The sequence below is a fragment of the Apodemus sylvaticus genome, chromosome 22, assembly GCF_947179515.1.
Source record: "Apodemus sylvaticus chromosome 22, mApoSyl1.1, whole genome shotgun sequence".
In the NCBI taxonomy this organism is placed as follows: domain Eukaryota; kingdom Metazoa; phylum Chordata; class Mammalia; order Rodentia; family Muridae; genus Apodemus; species Apodemus sylvaticus.
Window position 1 is genome coordinate 21,329,332 of NC_067493.1, and position 11,075 is coordinate 21,340,406.

An 11,075-nucleotide genomic window follows, 5' to 3' on the forward strand; every position below is an offset into this window, starting at 1 on the left:
TCCTTCCTTCCTTCTTTCCTTCCTTCCTTCCTTCCTTCCTTCCTTCCTTTCCTTCCTTCCTTTCCTTCCTTTCCTTTCCTTCCTTCCTTCCTTCCTTTCTTTCCTTCCTTCCTTCTTTCTTTCTTTACCACCCAAAAGATTTATTTATTTTATGTCTATGAGTACACTGTGGCTGTCCTCAGACACACCAGAAGAGGACATCAGATCCCATTTCAGATGGCTGTGTGACCCCATTTCACATGGTAATGTGGTTGCTTGGATGTGAACTCAGGACTTCTGGAAGGGCAACCAGTGCTCTTAACTGCTGAGCTATCTCTCCAGTCCGCAAATGGCTTTTCATAGTCATGTGAATGAGAGACAAGGGACTCGGGTGATAGCTCCCTCTTTAAGAGTCCTTGCTGCTCTTCCAGAGGCTCCAAGTTTGGTTCCAGCATCTACTTCACTTGACTCTCGACTGCCTGTAAATCCAGCTACACAAACACACACAATGCGCACACATGCACACATACACACACATTCATAATACAGATGCGTGCGCGCACACACACACACACACATGCACACACACATACACGCATGCATGCATGCACACACACATACATACACATACACAATGCATACATATATGAATACATATACAGATATACATGCACACACATGCACATACATATACAACACACATATATACGTACACATATACACATTAACATACACACACACAAACTGATACACATAATATAAAAATCTTTAAAAGAGTTAGTGGTAGGCCTGGCGGTGGTGGCGCATGCCTTTAATCCCAGCATTTGAGATGCAGAGGCAGGTGGATTTCTGAGTTCGAGGCCACCCTGGTCTACAGAGTGAGTTCCAGGACAGCCAGGGCTACACAGAGAAACCCTGTCTCAGAAAAACAAAAAAACAAACAAGCAAACAAAAAAAGAGTGAGTGGTGGATCTGGAGTGGGACTGTGGGATCTGGACTGATCATCTGCTACAATTTCTTTCCAACAACCACATTACAATTGACTCTTCATTTCCTCTAGATGCTATGTGTAGTCTTTCTTTTTTTTTTTCTTTTTTTTTTTTTTTTTTTGGAGACAAGGTTTCTCTGCATAGCCTTGGCTGTCCTGGAACTCACTCTGTAGACCAGGCTGGCCTTGAATTGAGAGATCTGCTTGCCTCTGCCTTCTGAGTGCTGGGGTTAAAGGTTTGCATCGCCACTGCCTGGCTCCCTGTCCTTGTCAAGGTTTTCTTCAGAAAGTTACACTCCAAGACTCTCTGTGAATCTTGAGACTATTCACAGAAGGAATGTATAGTCTCACTGCACAGATCTGTTTTGGATGAATGAACGGTGGCCCCTGCCTTAATCATATGACATTGTCAACATCTAGTGCATTGGGGTCGCTGGGTGACGGTCGCCAAAAACACTAGGACGCAGGGGATGCAGAGCAAGGCAGAAGCAACTGTGCTCTTCTAGCCTGCTTATTGAAGCTTTTATAACATAAGGAAAGCATTACCTCAAATTGCCTCTGACAGAGAAAACTCGAAGGCCGTTGTTCCCACCAAATGAAGAATGACAACTTCTAGACTAAAACAAAGACATCTTTACCTAAACATTTTCATAACTTCCTTCTTATCTTGAATTTAACCATCTGTGATGAAGAACCTTGAGAACTGCTTCCCAAAACACAGGACATAGCAGAACATAGGTTAGGACAAGTGGGAAAAACATTTTCTTTTCCCGGGCAGCATTCCCGTCCTTATTTTGAGCCTTTCCCCAGTCCTTACTTAACCCTGTATAGGAGCTACATCTCTAACTCTTCACAGACATCACCTTCTTCTAAAACCCATTTGGCCTAGTTAGCTTAAATTGTCATCTTGAGACATAGTAGAATCACCTGAGAGGAAAACTTCAGTTGAGGAATTGCCTAGATTAGATTGGTCTCTGGGCTTGTCTGTGGGAGGTTGTCTGGGTTACTAATGGATGCAGGAGTACCCAGCCCACTTTGGGCAGTGCCATTCCTATTCAGGTGGTCTTGGGAAATAGAAGAGGACTAGATAAGTGAGACCCTGTGAACAAGCAAGCCATGGAGCAAGCCAGCAAGCAGTGCTCCAGCAAGCTGTACTCCTCCAAGGTTCCTGCCCTGACTTTCTTCAGTGGTGGATTGTGACCGGAAGTGTTAAGTCAGACCATTTACTTCCCAAGTTGCTTCTGGTTAGAATGTTTTTATACACTAACAGAGTGAAACTAGAATGGCATCGCACCTCTGCAAAGAGCTGATGAAGACGGCAGCATGTCCTCCAGCTGATGTTGCAGGTTCCTGCAAGCTGCTTTCTGTTCCTTGTGATTTCATTTCCCTAGAGCTAAACAGGCTCTCTCTTCCTACTTGACACCTCTGCCTGTTGTTTTCCTGGAGGAGTGTACGTCCCAAGAGTGTCCTGGAGTCCATAGTGGGAGCTTTAAGCCTAAGGCAACAGCTTGCAGAAAGCTCTCTATTGCTGTGATCAAACACCATGACAAAGGCAACCTAAGAAAGAAAGGTTTGGAGTTCATGGTTCCAGAGGAATAGGAGTCCATCACCATCCAAGGGGAACATGGCAGCAGGCAGGCAGGCAGGCAGGCAGGCAGGCAGGCATGGTGCTTTAGCAGCAGCTGAAGAGTTCACATCTTCATCCATAAAACAGGAAGCAGAGAGCTAGCTTGTGTAGTGGTAAAAAGCTAATCTACTCTGAGCTCCTGGCAGGTGTTCTGCTTCTCAACACCTGCCAGAACACACACACACACACACACACACACACACACACACACACACATGTAACCTTTATATTTTGATATGCCTTGACTAGCTCAATGGCTGGGCACTTCCACACCTCCCAGCGGCTAGCGCACATCCCTCTCTGGTGTTCCTGAGTTAACAATTCCTAAATATATATTTTATCTTTGCTGTCCTGTTTCCTTTAGGGCAGCCCTCCTGTGGGGTCGCATTCCCTTTGCATTTCTGCCCGTCTCACCCTCCTGCTCCTTCACAGTGCATGGTCCGTCCATTCCATGCTCCCCTCATGGTGTCACCCCTTCTTCTTCTCCCTGTGTTCCTTGCCTGGAAATCCTAAAAGGTCCACCTCTTTCACCCTGCTCAGCATTTTATCAATCAAAAACCAATTTGGGGGCTGGAGAGATGGCTCAGCAGTAAAGAGCACTGACTGCTCTTCCAAAGGGCCTGAGTTCAAATCCCAGCAACCACACGGAGGCTCACAACCATCCATAAGGAGATCTGATGCCCTCTTCTGGTGTGTCTGAAGACAGCTACAGTGTACTTACATATAACAATAAAGGCATCTTTTTAAAAAGTTGTTTTTTTTTTTTAAACAAACCAATTTGGGGCAGGGACCCTCAGCATCTGGACATGTAGATTCCCATGTGATTTGGGGAACTGAATTAAGACAAAGCATTAAAGCAATCCCCAACAGCTTGGAATGACCAATGGCACACTTTGCTTGAGACCCCCGAAGCTTGTCTGCAGTGGTGTATTTCCCCCAAGAAGGCCATACCTACTAGTCTTCTCCAAACAACCACCAACTGAGTATCAAGTATTCAGGTGCCCGGGACTTATGGCACTACCTCATATGGATTACACACTCATCTGATCTTGGTTATTCAGTTTCTAGTCATTTCTTTGGAGTATGAAGGGTCTGGACAGCCTAGACTATGTTAACCCTTCACTGCACACTCCCATCTCTGTCTTGCTACTGAAAGATCAGCATAATCAAGAACTCTTAAGACCAACTAACTGGCAGGTATACACCGTGCATTGCCCACAATAGCCTAAGGTAGACCATAATTCACTGGGTAGCCTAGACAGGACTGAACTCACAATATGCCTGTCTCAGCTTCGTGGATGCTGGGAATTACAGACTTGCAGCACCATGCCTGAATGATTCTTTGTGTGTGTGTGTGTGTGTGTGTGTGTGTGTATGCCCATGTGCCCATATGATATATATGTACATGTGTGCAGGTGTACAAATGCTATAGTGTGGATGAAGAGGCCAACCTCTGGTGTTGGCCCACATCTTCCACTCTGTTTTGAGGTGGGGGACTCTTTCTTACCACTGCATACATCAGGATAACCAGCACGCAAGCTTCCAGGGGTTTGCTTGTCTTTGCCTTCTATCTCACTGTAGGGTTGTAGACTTCACAACCATGGCCATCCTTACATGAGCTCTGGGGCTCCAAATTCAGCACTTCATGACTGTGCAGCAAGCGTTTTCCTACTAGCTATTCTCCTGAGCCCAGGATTGACTCATTTGTTTTCCTAACTGGATGATACTGTCTGCAATCCCAGCCATCACCCTCAGGCACACGCATTTGAACTCTTGGTCTTCAGCTGGTGGTGCTCTCTTGGGAGGTCATGGAACCTTTGTGGTGTAGAGGCTAGCAGCAGATATAGGGCACTAAGAGCTGGCCTTGAATGTTGTAGCTAGTTCTGTTTCTGGGGTAGCTCTCTGCTTCCTGACTGCCTCCGTGGTGTGAGCAGCCCCAGACTCCTGTCACCACAGACTAAGTTGTTCTAGTGTAATGCTTTCCCACCATTATGGACCTTCTGCAACTGCGAGCCAGGCAAACGTCTTCCTCAGGTAGCTCCTGTCAGGTACTCTGTCACAGAGATGAGACACGTAGCTAATACAATGTTTATTAAGGAGCCTGAGAGATGACTCACAGTTGCTGCTCTTGCAGTGGACTCAGGTCCAGTTGCAGACACCTACGTAGTGGTTCACAGGCATTTATAATTTCAGTTCTGGGCCTCCATGCCCGATTCTGACCTTTAAGGGCCAATGGGGCATAGACATGCATGTACTATGTTCCCACATACCTCATAGTGCTAATGCTTGTGGAGATAACTTGTTCCCCACTTGTTCTGGTTTTCCTCATGAAGTAGAAACCTAGAGTGTTTCTCAGAAGCCCCTAGAAGCTGCATGAACACTCCTTACCACTGGGAAGCATCTCCTCTGTGTGAAAACCCCAGCTAACCACCCGGCAGTTTCGCCTTCCCCCCGTCTCCTTCATCCACCCATATAAAACCCAACAGGCTCCTGTACTGGGTGCTGTTCTCTGCTGTCCCAGGCAGACAGACAGACAGACAGTGTTGTTGTTGTTGTTGTTGTTGTTTTATTTTATTTTATCTTATTTTGAGGCAGCGTTTCTTTGTGTAGCCCTGGCTGTTCTGGAACTCACTCTGTAGACCAGGCTGGCCTGAAACTCACAGAGATCTGCCTGCTACCACCTCCTAAGTGTTGTGATAATGCCTTGGGCTGCCACTGCCTGGCTTATTGTTATTGTTATATTATTATTATTATTATTATTATTATTATTATTATTATTAAACTGTTCAGTGGTTTCTTGCTTACAACATGCAGGCACAACACACATACACACCAAATACAAATTTAAAAAAATCTAAGGAATGTTTTAAAAATTATGTTTCTTTCTCCATGTGTGAATGTGCATGAATACCACGGGGGTGCCTGTGGAGGTCAGAGGACAACTTGGAGCATGTTTTCTATCTTTCTACTATGCGGGTTCTCAGGGATCAAACTCAGGTCATCAAGACGCAGCAGCAAGCTCCTTTATCCATGGAGTCACCTCGTGGCCAATAAACTAGATTTGAGTTCCAGGAAGGAAAGAATATTTTCCTATAGACTGAAGTTTTCTGCCTTGAGTTTCTGGGTCAGGTGTCCCATTTCCACTAAAACTTTCACATGGCGGGACTAGGGAGCAGCAGGTACACTGATGTCTCAGGCCTGCCTGCATACCTTCCTGGCCTGTCCTGACTTGTCCTTCCAATCCTTCACTCCCTCCTGATGTTCTAAGGGTGGTACTGCAAACCATACCAAGTCCTATAAGTTACACCCACAGCTAAGGGTAGCTCTCACCCCTCATCCACCGAGTCCTATAAGTTACACCCACAGCTAAGTGTAGCTCTCACCCCTCATCTACGAAACTTCTTTTTGCAGCAGATGGAGGCTACTACAGAGATCCACAACTGGTCAAAACGAAGAGTAAGTGGCCCTAGAGTTCCCAAGCCTTGTTGGGACATTTGTGATGCAACCTCTACACTTAAAAGCCTCAGGAAACATGGCAGAAGAAGAGGCAGAAGGATTTCAGGTCCAGGACGACTGATGCTAAACAGTGCTGTTGCACCGGTGAAATCTCTACAGTGTGACTGCTTACACAGGACCAACGTAACACTATCAGCTAGCATTGCCAATATGGATGGGGGATGTTGCACAGGGCCTACCACTAGAGGAAGAGCTACAGGCCATCAATGGCTGCCGAGGGAGGAAGAATCACTCTTCTTCACATTGAGTCCACTGAAGGGTCATCCAATCAGGAGCGGTCAGCCCTAACCACATGTGCACCCCCGAGAATCTAAATGGACTTAGTAGGAGATATCAACGAAAGCTTTAAATCCTAAGGCTCCAAGTACGATGCTCTGCATACTGCAGCAGGGCCACAAGGCCTGGCTCTGCCTTGATGAGGTTGGTCACTCATCAGGGGCTTCATGGTTGCTTCCTTGATTGAGCTGCCTCCTACAGGGACTGTGCTTTCCTAGGTGGATAGGCTGTACTATAGACCTCTGCCTGGGTACTAAGCTCAGCTTAATTTGCATACCTCCCACAGACACCATCCACTTTGGACTCTCTGTAGAGGCTCCAGCTCTGCAGCAAACATCTGTCTGAACTCCCAGGCTCTCCTGGAAATCTCTATAGACCACCACAGCTACATCACTTTTGATCTGTGAGTCTGAAAAAGCCATGTAGATGCCTCGGTGTGCCTCTCATGCCAAGTCTGCTTGAGTCCTTGGGAACTGTGGTTGCATCTGAGGATTGATCAGCTGGAAAGCTGGGAGCTGAATCTCAGGGTGTCCCCTGGGTGAGGTGGAAGACCAGAGCTCAGGGACATCCAGGAACATCCTGTGGCTCCCAATTTCCAGGTCTCACTATCTTTTGATATCATCAGATTTGGGATTAAACTTCCCATACACCATCTCTCATGGGACACATTAAAAACAAAGTATAGCACTTCGAGTTTCAATATATAATATATATAATATTTTTTTTCTAACAAGGCTTCAAAAGGCTGTAAGCACACATGATAAATCATGATCCTTGCTTTGAAATATGAGTACTGATGACTTACAGACGTGAAAGTAAGATAGTTTCTTTTTATAAATTCTTCAGAGTGCTAGGTATACTGAGTAAGCACAGAAAATGGTTTATAAATCTCAATACACTGCCCCTACTCCTCTTTCTCTCTAAGACAATATTTCTTCACGTAACCCTGGTTGGCTTAGAACTTGTTATGAAAACTAAGTTGGCTGTGAACTCACTAAGCTCCATCAGTTTCTAGCTCCTGAGTCCTGGGATTACAGGCATATCCCACCACCCTAGTTTTAGCATTTCCCTATGTCTACATTTCTCTTTTTCTCAACAAAGGCTTTGTGAGGGTTCATCTCTGTGTTTTACTCTCTGTTTATTAAAGCATCTCAAGTGCATGACCCTGCAGAGAAGGTTGGTTACTAGCAACTTTCTATTCTAAACTAGTTTGTGCACATATATTTCTATTTTATTAAGTCCATCACTGATTTTGACAATCTCTTTCTGTGTACTCTTCTGGTTCTTGGGCCCTGTTTGTTTTTATTTTTCCAAGGACCCCAAGTGCCTCATTAAGTTGCTAATATGAGATATCTTCAGTGTATCGATGTAGGTACTTAGTGCTGTAAACCTCGCTCATAGGATGCCCTCAATTTGTTGTGTATATTTGTGTGTTTGTAGGATGCCTTCATTGTGTTCCATATATTTGGGTGTGCTATATTTTCATTCAGTATATTTGGGTGTGTTGTGTTTTCATTGTCATTCATTTCTAGGAATTCAGACTTTTCCTTCTTGATGTCTTCTTTGACCCAACTGCCACTCGGCAATGTGCTGTTTAGGTTCCATGAGTATGTATACTTTCTTGTAGTTTCTGTGGTTATCAATATCCACTTTTATTCTGTGGCAGTCAGACAGAAAGCAGATGTGATTCGAGTTCTCCTGTATTTGTTGACACTTGCCTGGGTCTGCAGCTTTCTCTCTCTTCTCTCCTGTGGGCTTCACCCAGAGTCAGATATGATTATCATTCTCAATCATCAGATACCGTTGGAGCTATTGGAGCTATAGCTCCCTCTGAAGCCTCCATGACACTTGTCATGTATCTGCAGAGCTGAGCAGCAATCAACTTTGGTTCCCACCCTGGGTCTGTATCATCTGCTGAAGTGGCTGTGAGGTGTGGAATATCCTGAGCACCTGTGGGCCTAAGGAGGAGTTATATCTGGTCGTGTCTCTTCCTTTATCTGCCCCCCCCCAATTTTTTTTCTGAGACAGGGTTTCTCTGTGTAGCCCTGGCTGTCCTGAAACTCACTTTGTAAACCAGGCTGGCCTCAAACTCAAAAATTCGCCTGCCTCTACCTCCCAAGTTCCTCTTCTTTTATATTAAAAATACATAGCCAGACAGTGGTGGCACACACCTTCAATCCCAGCACTCTGGAGGCAGAGGCAGATGGATTTCTGAGTTTGAGGCCAGCCTTGTCTACAGAGTGAGTTACAGGACAGCCAGTGCTACACAGAGGAACCCTGTCATGGAAAAAAAAATAGTTGGATAAATGTTTCACCTGCACATAGGTAAATGCATCATGTCTGTGCACAGTACTAGCAGACGTCAGAAGAGGACATTGGGTTCTCTGGAACTGGAGTTACATATGGTTGTGAGCCACCATTGTGGGTCCTAGGATCCATACTAGGTCCTCGCAAGAAGGGCATGTGCTCTCAACAGCTGAACTGTCTCATCAGCTTCCATATCTTTTATTGTTGATAAGGAAAACCTATTAGGCAATTTGGTGTTACTCTATAACTTGTCCTCTCTGAACTACTGACTGAACTCATTTCACAAGGGTTAAATGGTGAGTAAGTTCACTGTTCTTCCTGGTAAAAGGTAGCATGGCCAGGTTCATGGATCTAGCTCCCATGGCCCACTACAGGTCACAGACCAGGGAATGATCAGTTCTGGGTACCATTGGAAGGGAAAGGCATAAACGTTATAACATCCATTTTATAATTGGACAACTGAAGATGAGGAAGCTCCTATCATCCAAGGGGGCTCCCGTCAATCATATTCTCAGATGTCAACTTACCAGCTGTCTATAGAGTACATAACAGATGTCTTCAAAGTCCACAAAAAGCCCAGGAGCCACTTACACTAGAATCCCAGCACCACTTCTTCTGTGCCCTTGTTGCTGGGACAAGATAGCCGACAAGAACAACTTGAGAAAGAAGGCTTTGCTTTAGCCCGCATGTCATGTTCATTTTGATGAAAGTGTCATGGTGCCAGGTGTTGGGGTCCAGCCTCGACACAGGATTGGAGTTCTCAACTGGAAGCAGGTATATTTCAAAGGTGAATGATAAACACACAGAGACAAGTATTTCATTTTGGGCCCAGGCTGACAGGCAAACATCAAGGCTTGCTCTATCTCTCTGTCTGTCTGTCTGTCTGTCCCCACTCGCTCTCCTGGTAGCAGCTTGTAGCTGTGTATTTTCCTGAGTGCTCTGCTTTTCTCCTGTGCATTTTTCTTTTCTCAAACTCGCACACCTCTCTACACCTCTGTGCAATCTCCTTTCACTCACCCACACACATCACACACACTCCTCACACTCTTTCACACTCTCTGTACTCACATTTTCACTCTCTTCATGCACACAGCATCCTCTCTTCTTGCCTCTACCTTGCCCAGCCTTTTACTGTTACTCCAAAAGCAGGTAGAAAAAGAGACATTGTATGATCATTGCCAAACAAAAATCAAAAGAATAACCGCATCTCACAAAGAATCAAGACTTACAATTGTGCCCCAAAGTTTCAAGCTCCCCCTGTTCCCAGGTCTGTGGCCAAAATAATAATTGCAAACTTATCATAATTTAAACTTTAACTTTTCAGTTATTATACGTCAGAGGTCAGAACTCCGAGGTCAGCTACATACATTTTCTTGTGACGCTCTAATGATAAATGACATGGGCAAAGCTGCCAGGCAGTAGCCATAAAGAGTCAAATTAACCCTTAGCTCTGCAGTTTACTAGCTTTCTGCTTCTGCACATTGCACACAATGACTCTTCTAAGAGTCTCTGTGTTTTGACATAGTTTTACTAGTATATAATTTTATGCATACTGTAGTTTCTTATCCAGGAACCACTCTCAAATGTTGTGCAAAACTTACGTAATAACTTCAATAGCTTTTATCTTTCTCAGGGTCCCAATGTTGGCTCTGCTTCATTTCCTAATAATTTCTTCAAACTTTCTTTGGAAGTCAAACATTAATCTGAAACTACCATTGTGCAGGTATTGCATTGTTTCCAAGATGAGAGCACACAGCTTGCACCTGGATCATTAGGACTGTGCTGTGCTATGCCCCCTATCTCAGTTTTGATTGTTTAAGAATCATTACATCAAGAAACATCTAGTTTCACATAATTCACCAGAGCAGAAGGAGAAGGGAGTAGGAAAGTCAGATATAATAGAATAATGATACCCACCAAGGCCAACTGAAAAGCAGTCATGCACAAATCTATACAGCCATTGTCCAGGCTAAGGTTAGGAGAAATGGAAACAACTTCTTTTTACAAAGAGCTGCTGCAGGTTACTGAGATGTCTCCACCTGGCCTGGTGTGGGCAGTCTGTGTCATGGTATGCTGTCCCAGCAGTCAGGAACTTGAGACAACTCTTCCCAATGCATCCAGTCAGGAAGCCAGGAATGGGATGGAGGGAGGGAGAGAGGGGGGATTAGCTCCTCCCCCCACCCAGTTCAGGACTCCAGTCACTTAAGATGGGTCTTTCTATTTCACCTAGCAATGATGTGTTCAAGGGTCCTATCCATCACTGAGCCTCCTGCTGACTATCCAGAGACTGATCTTTAACACCAGTTCCACAAAACTCTCAGACTGTGTCCTGGTCAAAGAGCTCATTTGTTAAAGTGCTTGCCTTGCAAGTTTGAGGACTTG